Source organism: Triturus cristatus, chromosome 3_1 (genome assembly GCF_964204655.1).
Source record: "Triturus cristatus chromosome 3_1, aTriCri1.1, whole genome shotgun sequence".
In the NCBI taxonomy this organism is placed as follows: Eukaryota; Metazoa; Chordata; class Amphibia; order Caudata; family Salamandridae; genus Triturus; species Triturus cristatus.
Genome location: NC_140583.1, coordinates 1,079,460,774 through 1,079,481,578, shown reverse-complemented (window position 1 = coordinate 1,079,481,578; position 20,805 = coordinate 1,079,460,774).

Sequence of the window (20,805 nt, the reverse complement as noted above, 5' to 3'; positions counted from 1 at the left end):
ATGTGCATCTTCCTTTTTTCCCCCCTTTGTATATGTGTAAACTGGACATTATTGGGACTGCTAAGTAAGCCGATACACGGCATGATTGATGGAGATGAATTGACTTGGCGCCATGGGCATTATGAGTAATATATACAATGGTACCCAGGGCTTCAACTCTGATGCAAACGGAGAACATTTTATTTAATATGTTTACCGTCTTAATTTGTTGAAGTCTATTCAGTTATTCAATCGATAACTTTATATCATGAGTACTATATCACTCAAGCCTATAGTTTCTTTTGTTAGTATCATGTGCAAATATATATATATATATATATATATATGAAACTGGTACGTTACAAAATGGCGTCACTGCATTCTGCAACATTCACGCATTCCTCTGTCGATGTCTATGTTTATGACACATGGTGATGTTTAAGTAATGGCGCTTCACGGTGTGCCGATAACACCGAAGAAGGCAGTTCGCCGAAATGCGTCTGTTCTGGAAATAAAAGACCCCTGGATACGCCACCCGTGAGTGCTTTCATTTCTTTAATCTACGAAGAAATTCTGGAGCGTCAATAATTTGCGGCCGGCACCGCCGCATTTATAGCACCCGACCGCGAGTGACTCGGACCTGGTGCAAGGGGAGCAGTGATATATATATATATATTCACTGAAAAAACCATAGGTTTCAGGGGTGTTATAGTTAGCTGGACTTTTCACTTGTACAAAACCATTGAAATTCCTCCGTTATAGTTAGTTCAGCTAACTATAAGTCGTGCGCCCACAATGCACTGCTGATGACGTCACATATTACATCACTCATGACATGGTCAGTGACATCACTCATGACATCACTGATGACATCTCAAATGACATCACTGATGACATCACTGATGACATCATCCTTGTGATAGAGTGGCAGACCTCCTCTCACCCTAATATAACCTTTGATACACACATTCAAAAATAGAGACTAAAATTTTCAAAACAATGGATATACCAATACCAGTTACAACAACCTCTTCAGTAATTCTAAGATCCACATACACATCCACTCATTCACCAACAGTCCAATACAGTCACTCATACATGTACTCACTCATCATATGTACTCATACACCTATACATCCTGTTACACAATGCCACTCATCCATAGAGTTACTCACACACAAAGTCACTCATGCTAATAAAGAATCAAACATACATTTACTTGCATATACAGTTATACACACACCACCACACTTACTTCTACGGAAACTTACACATACTTAGTCTTTTAAACAATCACTTATAGAAACACATACTTATTCATACAGGAACTCTTTCAATCTCTCACTCTCACATATACTCACATATATACACCAATAGTCACATATACTAGTTTAAAACATATGTAGTTACTCATAAAGACACTATTGAGACAGTCATTCACTCACTAACACACCCATACACACACTCATCCACCCATACAGTCCTGCACACATACTGTGTTCAACACATACAAACAGTGAGTCACTCATTCATGCACCTATGCACTACGTAATACCCCCACCGAACCATGCAGACACTCAGACTGATACTCAAAAAACCAACTAATAACCTATATAGACACCCATGTAGCTACTCACCAACCCATGCAGCCACTTATACACAAAGTGAGAGACTGATACAGATATTTACATATTTAAACATTACTCACTAAGCCATGTATTCACTATGATACACTTAATCAGTCAGTTACACAATCAATTTTTCAAAAACAAATCATCCATTTAGACACTTATATACCCATTTATTCTTCCATCGACCTTGAGATATACATATATAAAACATATTTAATTTTCAGAATAACACACATTCACTGGATGATGTCATCAGTGATGTCATCAGTGATGTCATTTGAGATGTCATCAGTGATGTCATGAGTGATGTCACTGACCATGTCATGAGTGATGTAATATGTGACGTCATCAGCAGTGCATTGCGGGCGCGCGAGTTATAGTTAGCTGAACTAACTATAACGGAGGAATTTCAATGGTTTTGTACAAGTGAAAAGTCCAGCTAACTATAACACCCCTGAAACCTATGGTTTTTTCAGTGAATTTCTGAGGTTTTTTAAATGCTAATTCCTAACTATAACGTGCCTGAAACCTATGGTTTTTTCTGTTAATTTCAAAGGTTTTTTAAATGCTAATTTCTAACTATGCCTACAGAGATAGGACATGTGAAGAAAGAAGAAAAAATGCACAGAAAGAAACAAAAGAAGTGCAGAAAGAAGCAACAGAAGTCCTCAAATACGAAGATAAGTGCAGGAAGAAGGATAACGTGCAGAAAGAACAAAAAGAAGAGCAGAAAGAAGCCTTGTTGCAAAATCATCCTGTACCCTCAACTTTTTCAGACGGATACTGGTGGTAACTGAGTCTGACTAACCAGTCCTAGAGCCAGTGCTATGTTAAAAGACACTTAGAATACAGTGAAAACACCTACATACACTAGGGAACATTATGCGTTGGGGTCCCCCTGTGATTAGCCTTACCTCCTCTATAAGCCCCTAGTATATAATAGGGCATGGGGATTAAAACTACCTCTTAAAACAGGCCACAGGGCGTTTTTGCACACGTTAACTCAGGCCCCGTCCCCTCCTTTCACCATTGTGTAAACACGCCCTGTGTCCGTTTTTAGTTGGGAGATTAAGTTCATTTGAGACCTGAGGGTCCCAAGGGTGCCACAAACTAGCTCACTAGGTACCTCCAGTAAGTGCCACAGAGCTGCGTTGCAGAGAGGTGTAAAAAGTGGCACGGCCTGGACCACCTCTCTGCAATGCAGCTCAGTGGCGCTTACTGGAAGCACTTGGTGGGCTAGTTAGCCCCCAGGGGCCCTCAGTATTGAAGGGAAATTATATCCCCAATTTAAAACGTGCCATGGTGCGTGTTTGCACACGTCACCTCAGGCCCCGTCCCCTCCCTTCACCACTGTGTAAACGCGCCCTGTGGCTGTTCTAAGTTGAGAGATTAAGTCCCCTTGAATCCTAAGGGTCCCTAGGGTCACACTAGACCACTAGGTACCTCCAGTAAGCGCCACAGAGCTGCGTTGCAGAGAGGTGTAAAAAGGGGCTTGGCCTCAGAACACCTGTCTGCAGCGCAGCTCCCTGGCGCATACTGGAGATGCCTGTTGGGGGCGCGTTTGCAGAGTGCTGCATGGAGGGGGCATGGCCTCCGGCACGATGCCAGTCTTTTATTTATTTTATTTTTTTAAGAAGGGGGGCTGTGTGGTTCCCCTTCTTATTCTAATTTATTGGCCCTGATGACCCCATCCCCCAGGGCCTGTCTCCTAATTATATTTTTTTGACCCCAATCCCCAGGGCCGGCCACTGTTTTTTATTATTTTTAAAAAATATATATTTATAGACACACCTAGGACATGCTGGACAAACCGTACGTACCTATCACCATGACGATTTGCGTGATATTCATTAAAAGGCGACTATGCATGCAATTAATCCACGTGGAATGTATTTACACCACTAGTGAAGCTCTGACATGTCTGATGCTCTACCGTGCCTAATCCCGGTAGACACCCTTGTCGTTTATTTATACAAACATGGGTAGCTATTGACGGGCACATTTAATACACATGCACACCAAGCCGTTCAAAGGGGATTCGACAAAAATTCGACCAAAACTATGCAAGAAACCCCCCTCACAGTTAATAAAACACACATCCACTGCCGGATGTGTAATACTTTTTATTTTACTCTCTGGAAAGGGGACGAACATCACTTGCGAGTCACAGCGCGCTCCTGACAGAGCCCAATGCTGTGTTACACCCACCATTGCCTGCCGAATGCCACACACCTCTGTATTGTATTCCACTAGCTAGTGCATATGCTATGACACTCTCTAGCCCATGTGCACTGTAACACCACCCCGTGAAAATGTCATGCCACACTTGTCTTCGCACGGGTTATATTGCCCCATCTAACGTGCCTTCCTCGATGCCTATGTTATAACGCACAGTGCTATGCCATACATATTACAATTTGGGATCCATATCTTTGTCACAGTGCATATGCAACGTTACACTCCCCAGCACATATTTTATATTACAACTTTAGAGACTAGTTAGGTTACACAACACTGCCCTGTGCATATTACACTCCAAGGCGCATATCGCATAGCACGCGCTAGTGCCTGTGCTATCTCGCGCTCTCCAATGAATCTGTCATTGCACGCAATGTATTGCATATTATATTTCACGCCTGGTTCATCTTATATCACACTTTTTGGTGCATAGTTTATACCATACACTATATCTAGTTTTCATTTTCAATCGTGCTCTCAGGACTATGTTCTATATAACACTGTGTTCACCTACCCTTTTCACGGGCATTACATTTTGCGATAGGGGGTGGAGGGTCAGGGGGTGTTTTTGCCAAGTGAGCCCGGAGTCACAGTCACTAACGTCTTCTTCTTCCTGAATAAAAGTGAGATTATGCTGCATACTTGTTCATATTTTAAGTAGTTTGCACAGACAAAATGTTTAAAAACAATAAAGTTTCTAATACCCGCCTTCTCTGAACAGTTAGCTTGCTGCCCCATCCCCCTCCTCCCTATCCTCTGTTGTGTGAATCCATGGACTAGCCTCCTCCCTCCTGCCATGCATGGTCTGATGTGCTGCCACTGCCCTCAATTTAGTATGATGTACCAGTCCACTCCTCCTGCCCTCCATTGCCCAATTCTATGCCCCATCATTGACCTCCTGCTTAAACTCTGTGCTTAGCTTGCTGCCCCTATTCTCCTTCCCCCTGCCCTCCGATGTCTTTGTGCATGCCCCTGCTCCATCCTTTTTGCCCACCATGTCCCATGGACCTGTCACTCCTATCTACTCTGAGTGTTCTGTTGAGCTGCCACTCCCCTCCCACCTGCCTAGCATTGTCAGATGACTGTAACCTGTCCCTGCCACCTCCACCCTGCCTGTCCACATGCCATGCCTCTATCCTCTTCCTCCTGTCCTACATGGTCCATTGTACTGCCACACCCTTCTGCCCTCCCTGGTCTGTTGTGCTGCAACTGCTCCTCCTGCCTGCCCCGTGTGGTCTGTTGTGAGGCCCCTTCCCCTGAACTTTCTTGTCTGTGCACAGGTCCTGACCCTCCCTTCTATCCTCCATCGTCCTTTGTGCATGCCCCTGCACCCTCCTTCTTGCCCATCATAGCCATTGTGCTGCCACTAACCCTCCCACTTGCCATGCATGGTCTTCTGTGCTGCCATGGCCCCTCCCACCTTCCCTGTGTGGTCAGTTAGCTGCCCCTGACCCCCTCCCACCTTCCCTCCATGGTCTGTGTGTATGCCATCACAGTCTCACTGTTGCTCTTCATGTTGTGTCTTGCTTCTAGTGCCCATCCTGCCTGACCTCCATGGCCATCTTGCTGCTCCTGCCCTGCCCCCTTGCCCCCAGCCCTCTGTTTACATGTGCAGACCCCTACTCCCTCCCTCCTGGCTTGTCTGTTCCATTGTAATGCCCCTGATCCGTCCCTCCTGCCCTTTATGGTCTGTTATGCTGCAGCCTTCTCTCCTGTCTGTCCATTATGGTCAGCTAGCTACCATTGCCTCTTGCCCCTCTGTTCTCTGTTGTCCATGTGCATGGTCCTGTCCCCTCCCTCTTGCTTTCTATGGATTGTTGTGCTGCACTCCCGTCCTGCATGCCCTGTGTGGGGTATTGTGCTGCTGCAAACCCTGATGCCTGCCCTGCAGGGTCAGTTTGGTGCACCTCTCCATGTCTCTCCTGTCCTCTGTTATCCAAGTCCATGTCCCTATCCCATTTCCTTCCATGATCCAATGTACCATACTTGCGAACATTTTGAACTTGGTAAGAGGGAGATTTTGAAAAAAAACTGGGGTATTGATTTTCCCCTTTGAGTTACATTGAAAAAGAGGATATTGTAGACAGGAGACAGATCAAATAAAGCCCATTTGAGCTTAAAAACATTGGACGTTTCCTGGCTGAATCGGGTCTGTTGGCATGTATGGTTGTACTACCATTGCCTCTTCCTTCTGCCCACAATGGTCTATTTCATTGCCACAGCCTTGAAGGAGGGTAGATTTTGTATCACAGGGGGCCCCTGGCCCGTTCTGTCCACACCTGAAGTATGAGACCCTTGTCCTTGCCCTGCCAGCCGCATTTGTAGGCCGTATTAAATTGACCAGCGGGTCCTGTGTTGCTATATAATTATCCTGAGACATCCTTACCACTCAGCCAGCATAAAACCCCTGTGTAGGCCCTTCTGTTCAATATGTAGGCCTCTTTGTTAAATTGACCATAGCTCTGCAATTTTAGTGTATAGCAGTCTGAAGGCAGGTCTGCGAGGCCTTCTGCTCCAAACTAGTAGCCCCCACCCTACCCGAGTGCTCCGTGCTCGGTATCAAAGTTCAACATCCCCCTGAAGCTGTCGACATACAGTAGGCTGCATCCTGGACTGGTACTTGCTTCCTGGGCAGGTTTCCCGCTTTTAAGGAAGTGGCAACCGCAGAGCGTCAAGTTAGGAGAACTGAGGAGATTTTATACATGAATATATTGAATTCCTGTACAATACCCATTATTTTCTGCTTGCTCTATGGAACTTACGATAAGCGATTGGCCTGAGAGACTGACCTTTTCACCCAGTCCATTGTCAGCATTAAGTGGGTAAATGACGAAATGTCTGGTAAAATCTGCAGACGAAGCTTTTGGGTAGCATACGTAGGTAGATGTAGCGTGCAAAGGAGCCCACAAAATGATATAAAAAGGGAGCAGCCACAGATATCGACGGACAACCTCGCCGTCTGTACGTAGGTTAACAGGCTGTGCAGGTTTTCCCCAAGAACTGGGAGCTCTTGTCTTCCTTTGCTTAAAATGTCTTGCTCTGCTTTGCTTGAAGTATCTTATTCTATTTTACCTATATGAAATGTCATGTTATGTTTAACCATTGTTCTCTTTACTTTTGCATTTAAAAGATGTTGTATTGTAATTGCAGGAATGCTTGCTCTAAGAGTAAATGTGAGTGTCCCTAGGTAACATTTTCCTTGGTGTAACTTGTTTCTCATGATGCATTTATAGATGTGTTTTCTCTCTCTCTCTGTCAGTCCATTAATTGAGATACAGAGAATATCATGACAGCTGTATGATTATCTGGATTCTGTATTTTGTACTTTATGTCTCTATTCTGCGGTTTCTTTGAAGTTGCATCTTCTCATTAAACTGCCATTGTATTCTGCCTCCAATTCCATGTCTCATATGTCTGTTTTCTTCATTTTTGGAGCAAGCGTTCCTAGGCACCCCGGCTCAAATTAAGGTGCCCCTTTTGTCCCTGACTCACTCTCCTGCTCAGTTCTGTGGTGGCTCCCGGGGCTCTGGGGACCGCCCCTAGCTTCCTTGACCCGTAATAGATCTTCCCTCCAACAGCCTCTCTTGCAAGTCCTGTATTGTTGGTTTGTTGCCCCTGCCCCCCTTTCCACTGCCCTCCATAGTCTGTTGTGCTTCCACGGCCCTTCCTGCCTGCTCAGTGTGGTTAAATTGTTGCCTTTGCACCCTCCTACCTGCCTTCAATTTTCAGAGTCCGTGCCCCTGGCCTCTGCCTCTCAACAGTATCCTAATGAACAACTAGATTGCTAACATTCTATATTTATTACAAAAGTGTGGAACGCCTGACATCATCTTGATGTAATCAAAACTGTAATACCTAGAGCATTCCTTTAGAAATTACATATATGAGAGGGTCTTATTGGCATCAAAATTATGGTTAGTGCTCTAAAAGACTAAAATAAGGACATATTTTCTGAGTTTTCAAATAGCGACAAAGCACTTTTAAATTATTTGTTATCTTTATGTTTTTTTATCTAGTTGACAACTTGATTAAATGTTGCACTTAGGGGAGAGGATGTGGTGTTACTTCCAGAACTGCAGACTTTGCAACTGGGGAACCAGGTTGAAGTTTCTGCTTCAGCTCGACATTCTGTGATTCTGGTCAAATCACTTAGTCTCCCCATGTCTACAACCAAAATGAATTTGTTCTTGTGTGATGTAACCAATGCTCATGTAAAGCACTCCAATACCTGACAAGTCTGCACTATATAACACTGCAAAAACACAAAATAATAAGTGTTTTGCACACTTCTGTCATTGGGCTATATTTGGGCTATATCTGGGTGATTTTGGGCTACATTTGGGCTCTTTTGTCTCCGGTGGCCATCTTGGGAGATTTATTTGTTATGAAGTTTCCTAATTTCCTCATGTACTGCAGTCTCCTCAGTCGGAAATGCTTTCAGTTTTTTACTTTGATTCCATCATGAAGGTATTCAGATATGTCACACATTTGCCATGAATTCTGAATGTTAGCACTCTAGTTGCTCATTAGATCACTGTAGTAAAACTACTGTTCACCATGGAAGTCTGCTCCTGGTATTAAAAGTGCATGTTTCAGTCTGCATGTCAGAATTTTTTAATGAAATAGAAGAGGATTTGAGAAGTCACTCAAAATGTGCCCTCATTTTCTTTCTTCAGCATTAATCATAATTTCTATGGCAAAATGAACCCCCTCATTGTGTTCCTTTTTAAATTAAATGTTTTAAGTGTTACCAGTTTATTCCAATCAAGATGGCTTCAGGTGTGCCATACTTTTGTCATAATGAAGACAGTAAGTGCTCTAGTTGTTTTTAAGAACATTCTTGGACATTCTGTCATTGGGCTATACTTGGGCTACATCTGGGTGATATTTGGGCTACATTTGGGCTCTTTTGTCTCTGGTGGCCATCTTGGGAGACTTATTTGTTATGAAGTTTCCTAATTTCCTCATTTACTGCAGTCTCCTCAGTAGGAAATACTTTCAGTTTTTTACTTTGATTCCATCAAGAAGGCATTCAAATGTGTCACACATTTGCCATAAAATCAGAATGTTAGCACTCTTTTTGCTCATTAGATCACTGTAGTAAAGCTACTGCTCACCAGGGAAAACTGCTGCTGGTATTGAAAGTGCATGTTTCAGTCTGCATGCCAGGATTTGAGAAGTCACTCAAAATGTGCCCTAATTTTTCTTTCTGCAGCACTAATCATACTTTTTATGGAAAAATGAACCACCTCATTTTGTTCCTTTTTAAATTAAATGTTTTAAGAGCTACCACTTTAATCCAAGCAAGATGGCTTCAGGTGTGCCATACATTTATCATAAGTAGGACGGTTAGCTCTCTAGTAGTTCTTTGGAACACTCTGGAAAGCTGCAGTAGAACACAAAGGAATCAACTGACAGTCTCTGCCCTTGTTGGATGTACATGTTTTACTGAGAATGTCAGACTTCATTCTCACATGACTGAGAAAGATAATGTGAATTTACAGAAAATAAGCTCTCAGTTTAGCTTATAGATCACCTTCCAAACCTCTGTGGTAAAAGCATGAGAAAATATTTTTCTCTCAATCATGATATCCCAGCAGAAGGCTTTTTCACATGGTGAAATCACCTTAGAACATACCACAATTCCTAAAATGAGTATGGTACCATCAACAAATGATTTATAATGTAACTAAAGTCTTAAAATCTTCTATTAACTGCAATGCTTTTTAATGAGGTGCTATCATGTATATTGGTCCCAAGATGGCTGCCAACACTTCTTGGATGAAGTGCTGACAGCCAATCAGATCTCAGGATGAGATGTGTGGTTAGGCTCCGCCCACATATATATATTGATTTAAATGCTATTTTCTCAGGAACTACTGAACAGATTTACACCAGACCTACAAAAGGCACTTCCTTGACCTGAGGACTACCTCTCTGCCAAATTTCAAGTAACTCTGTTCAGCCGTTCGGGCTGTAGCTGTGTCTAAAGGTCCTATGGAAAAATGCATGGGAAAAACGCGTTTTGGGACCCCCCTTTTTTCTCAGCCCCCGCTTGACGAATCCCGCCGAGACTTTCAGGGTAGGAGCGGAGCGTAGCACCCCACCTATTTTGAAAATTTCGCGAGGATTCATCGACCGGCGCCAAAGTTATTCCAAATAGAATGTTGCGGATTTCCTATGGAAACAGGGTCCTAACTATAACTATCTACTGGCGACCGCCAGTAGATAATATATAAATATATATATATATATATCTATATGGATATTTTATTAACTGTTCGATTAATTAAAATTATTACAGTAAAAGCAATCAACATATTACAGCTAAAACAATGATAAAACTTCAATTGTAGTAGAATTTTAAAAGTTTTTGATAAAGTGATTTGCCGCCCCTCCCCAGTTTCACCATAACCAGCCTTCCCCAAGGTTTGTAGCTATGGAGGTGTGGCTTTAATGTCAAATCGGAATCCCACGATGTTCTGTGAAGGTGGGTAGCTTTATAAAGCTGTGACTCATTCCGCTTGACCTCTGGTCAGTTAGCCTGTGCGGCACTATCCTAGAGGGGGTGCTGGAAGTGCAAAAAGGCATCAGTGAACAATCGAGACCACCTCAACTGTCGGCCACTAGGTTTATTATGCTCTTCTCCAGATTATTATTTCATTCATTTGCCGTTTTTAAGGCAGTCCTGATATAGTGGATACATTTCCCTAGTTTTGCTCGAGTCGTCGTGCTGGAATTGGAAAAGCACATGGCCTACGCTACACTGCAAGATTTTATTCCATAGATGGTACAAATCGGGCGCAGTAGTCGCCGACGTTTGTCGATGAGATTGGGGCAACAGCATAAGAGGTGAAGCCATGATTCCCTCTTATAGGGCAGAGTCTACAGTTTGTGGCATCCCCCCTTCGGGCCCATGCAGGGTTGAAATCCGCAATTCCTAAAGTGATTAGTCTCATGGACAGAATTTTACTACAGGCCAATGGAGTGAGAGCGTCACTTAGGTAAGCCTGGGCTTTGCCTGCCGTATAAGAGCTATTCCGCGGGTCTAGATGTGAACTTGAACGGAGAGATTTGCAGTCAAGGGCAAATGAGATTTCACACACTTGTTTGTTTATGGCTCTTTTCCAGGCATTCATCGGAATTTCTGGCCGCAATAAGCTCTCTTCCACTATATTCAATGTTTCAATCGCTTTGTCAAGGGTGGTGTGCCAGGTCGTGCATGGCTATTCAAAAATAGATTTCAGTTGGTGTTTTAGTGTGTCAGCTGGGGCCCTTAAAATCCTGAGATAGAGTTTTATAAAGTCCCCTTGGCACATCAAGTCCGGCCTCGCCAAGCCTAATTTCAGCCTTAGCCTTGCTTTCCTTGCTGACCTCGGAATTTGAAGCACTGCTTTGTATGCTTTAGATTGTGCTGAATTTAGGCAGGTGTGCTGTGACCCGGGGAAGGCCAGGTGTCCATAGCTAATTGCTGGTAAAGGTTGTGCTTTTAAAACTTTCAGTATTGGACCAGCAGTTGGACTGATCAGGTGGTGGCTTAGATGCTTAAGTAGATGTATGACCTTATTAGCCTTGATGCTCTGGTGTTTCAGCCAAACCCCTAAGTAATTGTATGACTCCGCCGTCTTGATTTGCAAGTTGCCCATTTGCCATTTGCCTTTGTGCTTTCTTTTTCTGTTGGTAGGACCCAAAGATGATGACCTTGGTCTTTCCTTGGTTTACTCTCAAGTTATTGATGTTGTTGAAGCGATTTAGTGCGATTAGGGCTCTTTGTAGGCCCACCTTCGTGTGGTCCATTATGGCTGTGTCGTTGGCGTATTGGAGCACTGTCAGCCTCATGTTTCCTAGTCTTGGTGCTACTAGGCAAGCTCCTTTTAGGGCATCCCCCGTATATATCAAAGACAATTCTTTTTAGTTAAGAGAAGGCCCACACTCGATTCCTTGGGACATTTCATTTTATGCAGCACTTGCTCACAGGAACGCGTTTTGGCTGATCATTCAGCCTAAGAACTTTGTTTTTTTTCGTAGTTCAAATATTCTCCACATGGTTGCAATCACATAGACATAGACAAGATACTATGTCATTTGGCTAATACATGGTTGTGTGTTCGCACCACTGATTGCAAGCATGAAAATAAAGAACAATAAAACCATTTAAAAGCTCTTTGATGTTTAAAGAGGCGTGAGTGGAATCGCCGCTCACATGCACCATTTACGATGAGGCAGCACGCCAGAAAATCCACAAACCCAGAGTGAATATATATATATGCACTGGTACAAAATGACTGAACGCAGCACCAGGTCTCACAATACATTTACTATCAGCACAAAAGACGTTTTTCATTGGAAAGGTGCACTTTTTCTGCAAAAAAATAGCTTTTTGCTACTTTCTGTCATTTCACATAACGAGGGCATTCCTGAGGCAGATTACTGCAACACCAATGGGAAATAAGACAGCCAAACACAAATGAATACCTACTGGAAGCAGGTGTTAATAAGGTCAATGTATCTATTTCCTTAAACTACATGCATTACATGTGCTGAACAGCACAGCACACATTGAATAGGTGAGATACTTCTTAGTTTGTCTAAGTGTAGGAATTTGCACCGGGTGAGTATGTTTTCCCTACACATCCTATGCTATACAGCATGCACTCACATCTTTGATCTAGACAGCCTACACTTAAATGTATGCACCAGAGGAGAGAGCGACTCCAGCAGCAGGTCAATCTTAGAGGATTTGTTGGCTCTGGGCTGTGTTTTACATTGCGTGGGAAATTATTGGGTCAGACCCTTTGAATAAAACTTTCAAGCCCAGCTCATTTTGTAAACCTTTGCGTGGGCGCTCCTGCGACACAATGTGACATAAATAATACCATAAATGTACCTACTTTTCCAAAGACCTTCTTGCTAAATGGCCTTGTGTCACGAAACCACTACTACAGATTCTAGTAAATAAGCCCCAAAAGAGTGTTACTCTGACCCATGCTGGGTGGGAACTTTCATCAATCAGAAGATATTTAAGAAACTCTTCCCTGTGCTTCCAATAGCCCCGGATATCTGGCTGCGGCAAGCACTTTTATGGGCAGATTTAAAAGCCCCTTGCGCCTCTTTTATGCCACTGTTACGTCACTTTTGTGACGCAGCAGCGGCGCAAAACCAGCGCCATGCTGCGGGGTATTTACAACGTGACGCATCTGGGAGATGTGTCACGTTGTAAAGCCCTGCGCCAGAAGTAGGCGTTTCTGCGCAGGGGGGGCGTTCCGTCGCAGGAACACCTCCTAAAAGTGGCTGAGTGAAATCTACAAGATTTCACTCAGTCACTTTTGAGCCCATGCTGCGTCAAAACCCTGCGCCTGCTTGAAGCAGGCATAAGGATTGACGCAGCATTGTAAAGATAGGGCACCCCAGAGCCTTGCTGGAGCTGCGTCGCGCTTGCGACGCAACTTCAGCAATGTGCTGCCTTTACGGCACAGATGCGTCATGCATCTGTCCGTTTTTGCCCCATGGTGCGCCGCATTGTAAATGCGGTGCATCCATGGTGGCGGAGCCGTGACGCACAATAACTGGCGCATCCCTGCTGATATGCAGGGATGCGCCAGTTATTGTAAATCTGCCCCTTTGTGTCTTAACCCTTACTTTGTTTAGTAGCATCCTTATTTTGTTTATTTGCATGCATCTTTAATCCTTATTTGCTACGCCCTCTTCACGTTCTACTGTGGAGTGTGCCATTTGTGTGGAGGAAGCATTGTACTTTTACTCTCCGTGCATTGCAGCACTAGTGGCAGTCTGAAGTCTAGCTCCTCGTCTACTCTCACTTCTGGCCACCTATATTAAGCCAAAGTGCCGATGAGTAGCAGATGCACCGAAAGCATGCCTAAGGCAAGCCCGTCTGCGCCCGGATCGCGCCAAGTGCCGGAACCCCTGGTCCATCTTCTCTAGGAAACCTACTTACTTTGCGGTACTCCAGGTAAGAACTTTTGGCTCTCAGTACAGAAGGCAAGAATATACTCTGTTCCACTCTCGAACTACATCTTGGTCTGAACTTGGTACAATGCACAAATTGAAATTTGACTCTTACCAATGCAACAAGTTAAGATATACACTATGTGAGACCTTACTTAGCCCCTGAGCTGTTCAACACAAAGTTTTCGAATGTACCTTGCTTAAAGCGAGGTCGCAAATCAAACATAAATTCGACTTTGCAGAAATTTTGGAAACACATAATCTTGACATAATCTTTGTCATCGAAACCTGGGTGAATAATGTATTCGATCCTGACTTGGGTCAGGCATTTCGGCTATTTATTTACACGATTGTCAAAGCTGACAGATTAAGTAAGAGAGGGCGTGGGCTAGCTATTTTCAAACGTGACTCTCTTCCTATACGCTGCTACCCAGATGTAAGCAGTTCAACTTTTGTATTTTTTTATCAAATGGAGCTCATGAAATACTATACCTTCAGAGGTTTACTGACATACCACCCCCATCGGCCTAGAACATCCTTCATACCAACCCTAAGCACTTACCTCGGTCTGCAACCTAGAGGGGTGCAAACCCCCTGGGCACTAAGTGCATGGCCTAGTAGAATATCAGCTCGTGTGCCCTATCAGAAACCCTGTTAGAAATTAAACCTAGCTCTATGACAAATCTTAATGTAACCATACAGAATTATTCTGCCTGGATAGGAAAGCTGATTGACACTCTTGTTTCTGAAAAAATCTTTATCAACCGTGGAAAAACTCCCTCAGAACCTTGGTTCTCCATGACTTTGAGACCCCAGAAACAACTGTATAGAAGGAAGGAGCAAATTTGGAGATCTAATTATGACCCTAAGGACAGAGAGATTTATAAGCAGCCTATAGCAGAGTATAAAGAGCTAATATTTGGGGAAAAAACAAAAACTTCTCCAACAAGATTTTACAATCTAATAACTCTGCAGAAGAGCTTTTCAATACTGTGAAAAGCCTAGTGAAGGTGCCTGTGCCAGTTGCAGCCAACATTTTTAGTGTATTCTAGCCAACTTCTTTCAGACAAAAGTAAAGAAAGGAAAGGAAGTTTTGGACACCTTTGTTACTAATTATCAAACATTTTCCATATTACTGGCAGACAACCAAGCCCTACCTTCATCTGCTGTTTGCAATAGATTTTCATGGCTAATCAGTTGGTAGGGAGTAAGAAGGATACGTGATCCAGTCGCCTTCCAATTAATAGTTTTATATCAAAAACGAGAGTGGATCACTTGAACCTGTTATCCAGGGTTTGGTGGTTATTCGGCCGTTCCTTAAAAAACCCTCATTCACGTTTTTAGGTGGATTGTCTGGCGGTATATCTTGGTTCTCCGCCTCGATAACGTGACTGCATCATCATCGGGTTTAGTGTTGTGCTACCTCCACCTGGAGGAAAACCACTGGATATTACAGTAGCGATCAGAGATCAAAATTGGACAGAGTGCTCATGTGTCGTGAAATAGTGAAAGTTAAAAAAGGATGTTTTCTCATGCTACCTAGACTTTAGTCTTTATTGTTGTCTGGTGCATGGAAAAAGAATAAAAATAGGGGAAATTGTACAGAAAGGGCAGTTAATGTGTCCGCTGTACAATCAGTCCAATGGGTGGGTCGACATGTTTCAGCTCTTTACGTGCCCAGCAGGGTCAGGTGAGCTTTCATCAGGACCAGGGGGTGTTATCTTAAAGAAGGATATTGTCCACTTTAAAAGTGAGGAGTTCGGAATATTCTTCACTGATCTCCTAGTAAAAGGTTAATACCTATGGTGAAAAGGAGGACGAATAACATATGATCTGTTGGTAAAAATATAGTTTCTTTAACAACTGATTGTTTCTTAGAGATTCTTTTTAAAAAGGTTTATACCCAGAGTACACAACGAGAAACAAGCAACATGGCAATTCTTTATATACAGTAAGAGCTGCAAGTTGAGTTCGAACACGCCACTGGTTACATAGCAAGTATAGATGGCAGATCATTGCAATGATACCTGTATGTGATGTCTGATGGTTCAACTGAGGGCTTTTCAGAGGGGTTATTCTGATTAATAAAGAAATACACTTTTCTACGTAAAGTTATACATAAGGTTATCTCAGAGATTCATTTTAAGTCCTAAACGTAAAACATGAATGTCCATGTGGTCTTTGTGTTGAGGATCATTGTGGGGCTTATGTACAATGTGTTGCAAATTAAGGGCTGTATGGAATGCTGTATTGCGGAGAAATACTCTGGTTGGTTTCAAGAAAGCAGTGATGACTATGGTGTGTCATGTGTACAAATGATAATCACTGGAAAAGGTCTATTGTCCATAAATGTTAATAGCCCTTAATTTGCAACACATTGTACATAAGCCCCACAATGATCCTCAACACAAAGACCACATGGACATTCATGTTTTACGTTTAGGACTTAAAATGAATCTCTGAGATAACCTTATGTATAACTTTACGTAGAAAAGTGTATTTCTTTATTAATCAGAATGACCCCTCTGAAAAGCCCTCAGTTGAACCATCAGACATCACATGCAGGTATCATTGCAAAGATCTGCCATCTATACTTGCTATGTAACCAGTGGCGTGTTCGAACTCAACTTGCAGCTCTTACTGTATATAAAGAATTGCCATGTTGCTTGTTTCTCGTTGTGTACTCTGGGTATAAACCTTTTTAAAAAGAATCTCTAAGAAAGAATCAGTTGTTAAAGAAACTATATTTTTACCAACAGATCATATGTTATTCGTCCTCCTTTTCACCATAGGTATTAACCTTTTACTAGGAGATCAGTGAAGAATATTCCGAACTCCTCACTTTTAAAGTGGACAATATCCTTCTTTAAGATAACACCCCCTGGTCCTGATGAAAGCTCACCTGACCCTGCTGGGCACGTAAGAGCTGAAACATGTCGACCCACCCATTGGACTGATTGTACAGCGGACACATTAACTGCCCTTTCTGTACAATTTCCCCTATTTTTATTCTTTTTCCATGCACCAGACAACAATAAAGACTAAAGTCTAGGTAGCATGAGAAAACATCCTTTTTTAACTTTCACTATTTCACGACACATGAGCACTCTGTCCAATTTTGATCTCTGATCGCTACTGTAATATCCAGTGGTTTTCCTCCAGGTGGAGGTAGCACAACACTAAACCCGATGATGATGCAGTCACGTTATCGAGGCGGAGAACCAAGATATACCGCCAGACAAGCCACCTAAAAACGTGAATGAGGGTTTTTTAAGGAACGGCCGAATAACCACCAAACCCTGGATAACAGGTTCAAGTGATCCACTCTCGTTTTTGATATAAAACTGCAATAGATTTTCCTCACTCATCTCAGAGCAGGTCTTTAACCTATTCAAATCTACCAAATCTGGATCCCCATTAGACCCTTGCCCTCCAAAAACCGCTCATCTTGTCCCAGAAATGTTAAGTGCTCAATTGACCATGGTCTCAATCTAAATAGTCAACACTTGTTACTTTCCCCTTGAATGGAAGAAGGTTTTCATTCTATCTTTACTTGAAAATACCAGTCTTGATTCACAAGAGCCTGGTAGTTATAGGCCTATTCCTAGGATACCTTTTCTTGCTTAGTTATTAGAGAAGGCTTGGAAAATTGAACTTACGCTGTGTATAGCCACTAACAGCTTGCTGGCCTCTACACAATATAGATTTAGAAGTGCACACAGCATGGAGGCAAAGTTGGTAGCTGCATCAGAGGAGCTGATGTCCATTGTAGATGGAAGGGTCAAGGACATACTGATAATATTGGACCTCTCAGCGGCCCAAGATACAGTCAATCATACCATCCTGATTGACCGGCTCACAGAGTAGTCTCTCTATCAGCTTGATAAAATCATCGGATCGGAGAGAGTGCAACATGTTACTTCTGACCAGTTTTGCTTGCCATGTGGGATGCCACAGGTCTTCTGGCTGAGCCCAACTCTCTTCAATCTTTACGTCACCCCACTGGCAAGACTTATTAAATCATTTGGACTCTTGGTGGTGTCCTCCACCGATGATACCTGAATATTGGTTTTGGAATCCAGAAGACACTGCCTCAAGATTTAGCTCCGGTATGTCTCAGATTAGAAGCTGGATGAGGCTCAATTGCTTAAAGCTCAACTCTGGGAAAACAGAGGTCCTTCTCCTAGGCAAAGACAACTCATTTTGGTCACCAAGTTTGTGGCCTCTGGAAATGGGGGCACTCCCCTCACGAGTGCGGACAGTGAAGAGTCTGGGGATTGTCTTTGACAATAAACTAGACTTTTTACTTTAAGAATTATGAGCAAAATGCATCCCTTTATTACCTAAGACCTACAAAATACGATGGTTACACACTTGTCTTAGCCGAATTGGATTAGGGCAATGCCCTATTTATGGGCATACAAAAAAAAATCCTTCATAAACTTCAGATGCTGCAAAATGCATCGGCTTGGCCCCTCTTGGGAATTAAAAAAATATCAGTCTGGGTCTCAGGTCTTGATTAAGCTACACTGGCTTCCAGTGGCAAAGAGAATAGAATTTAAGGCTCTCTGCATAGTTTTTAAGGCACTGCATAAGAATAGCCCAGGCTATCTTCAAAACAGATTTATCTGGCACACCCGATCCAGGAAACTCAGATCCTCGGAAGCCAAGCTTCTAGTGCTGCACTGCTGCCCAGAGCCAAATGAGCATCATGGGGAGGTAGAAGTTTCTTTCTGGGGATGGCAAATTATGGAATTCACTCCACATGAATCTAAAGGACTGTCCAGCCCTCCTGTCCTTTAGGAAATCTCTCAAGACCTAGTTCAATAGTCACTAGCCCAGCATCTTTCACTTCCATTCTCTAACCGAGTCAGAGGCAGCACCAAGATGCCCCTGGGCATTCGTAAACTATATACAATTAAAAATCAAACCAGTCTTAACTTCCACAATCTATTTTAGGAAGAACCGTCCCTGTATTTTGGTTGCAAACTAAATTATTCCAGGGAGCTCAGCCTGCGGTTTGCTATAAACAAACTTCTTTTGATCTGCAAAACAATTGCACAGTAAGTCAAAACGTTTACTTTGAATTGGCTGACATAGCTCTGGCACATTACTTTCATGGGATGGTGGGTGCATTGGACATCACCAGTCAGGGGCGTAGTCAGGGGCGTAGTGCCCACTGGTGCAGCAATTGCAGTGGCACTGTGGCCCAGAGGCCTGAAGGGTCCACAGAATATTGCTGTATTTTACAGTGCAAACAGTGGCCATGGGGGCCATTTTCTTCCACTGTGGCCCATGACACACTGGCTACCTACCGTCACCGGCAAAAGCTTTCAAAGAGAGAAGACAACAGCAAAAATAAATATGCTGGTTCGGCAATTATAGGAAAAGGTTGAAAGTCAATTCTTTGGGCGCGAGTTCCACTTCCACCTGATTTAGCATCGCTCGTTTCCTGCTGAAAAGTGAAATGCTCACTGCATGAGCATTGTTCGCACTAAGTGGAATAATGGCGAGTGGCTAATGGCCGTCATTAACCGCCACCAGAGCTAAACACAAAATGCAAATAAATGGCTTCGGAAGGTTTTAACTCTGAAATGCAAAACCTAAATTACAGCTAACGACAGGAAATTGGAAAGCTTTGGAACACATTCTTGATTGACGGTGGGGGCAATTTAAATGTGCTCGGTCTGGCATAGTCAGGATTTCTCTGGACCAGTGCTGGAATTTGAAAATAAATACTATGGGAACCCATAAATTGGGGGGTCAAGGTGTGACAGAAGAAAGAGGGTGGAGTCACTGGAGGTGAAGATTGCAAGTCAATTTATGCATTTATTTTTTTTAAAAATCTGCTGTAAAGAAATTGACAATAAGGAAATATGTGACAGCAAATCTATTCTAGCTTAATTAATTAGACAGGAGGAGATTGCATTTTAAAATATCCTACAGGGTTAAGATTCCTGCTGCAGAGATCTGAGTGTGCCCAGCAATTTTAAGGAGATTATAATAGTGGTAAGAGAACTCCAGTGGTTAACACACTTCTTGGAGTGTTCCCTGTTTTGTCCAGTCATCGTTTTCACTTATAAAGTAGCATAGAGGATTAATTTGTATTTTATGTAGATAGGTTTGGTGGGCTACTGCTTTTAACACTGAGATAATTTCGTTGCTTTCAGTTCAGAAGTAAGCATGTAAACTCTGTCATGGATTTAGATCCTTATTATTGTATTTCTCAATCTGTTACTCTAATATTGCAAATATGGGTTCCTTTGGGATGTAATAAAGTCTTCTTAGTACAACCATAATCACGGAGTTACTTTTCATATCCTGACTTTGTGTTTCTTCCGACGATCGACTCTTAACATTCAATGTCCACAAGTATGGACGATGTGTGATTCCTACACCTTAAAACTCTCATGTTTTCAATAAGATTTCCTGGACATTTATCTAAACACTTGTATGATTTATTGTGCCATTGTGTGTGATATAAAGTGCTCTGACGCCCTACACTGGTATGCGCAGCGCTATAAAATAATAAATTTTTAATAAATGGTGCCATCTAAATCATTATTTGTGTAATTACTCATACACAAAGATACATCTTTCATTCTTACAGTGCAAGCACATTTCTTAAATAGGGGTTGAACAAAGTCGAAAACCTGCCTTCAAGTCATAGTTTTTCTAAAATAATAGTGAAGCGATAAGGTGTGTGCTTTTGTTTCCTTGGCATCGAGGTGTTAGGCTCCAGTTGACTCCCAGCCAAGATGATAATTAAACAAAAGAAGGGCTGATGAGCCTTTAAATCAGGCCGTTTGTTTTAGGAGCGGTTTGAAGTAAATATAAGGAAGCTCCTGCAGATTGCTGCTCTGAACAGAAAGCATGCATTGTGTGGGCACTGCTGAATTATAGTCCGGTGTCGAAAAATGACACCAGTACAAATTCAGCATGTTTCTCTTGGGATCTGGCATAGAAATAGCTGCTGGAACCCGGTTCCGGT